The 296-nt window shown below is 34.5% G+C and overlaps 1 protein-coding gene across 1 annotated transcript in view; it reads right to left on the reverse strand.

Annotated features, from left to right (window-relative positions):
- LOC119590937 (protein sidekick-1-like) overlaps nt 1–296 on the reverse strand; it is a gene marked incomplete in the record, with an annotated part of 41,331 nt that overhangs the window by 5,656 nt on the left and 35,379 nt on the right.

Genomic DNA, 296 nt, shown 5'->3' on the forward strand with positions numbered 1-296 from the left:
AGCGCAGATCGTAAACCTTACGTCAAACTGTCCCCCTATTTTTCTTCCTTTTTTTCATTCCAGTAAAATGAACCTTGATTGATTCGTAACCCGTACCAGATAGCCCGGATTACACCTAATTAAATTCCTCTGCTACCCTCATTAGCGTCAATTACGGCGGATTAATTCTAATTATCCCCTTAACTTATAGCTATGAAGAAACGGAGAATATATACAAAGCAAAATATCGATAATATTTTTCGTCATATTTTATATCCATTGAGAAAAAAGTTAGAACATGTTTTCAGATTTCACTT

Source organism: Penaeus monodon, chromosome 28, assembly GCF_015228065.2.
Source record: "Penaeus monodon isolate SGIC_2016 chromosome 28, NSTDA_Pmon_1, whole genome shotgun sequence".
Classification (NCBI taxonomy): Eukaryota; Metazoa; Arthropoda; class Malacostraca; order Decapoda; family Penaeidae; genus Penaeus; species Penaeus monodon.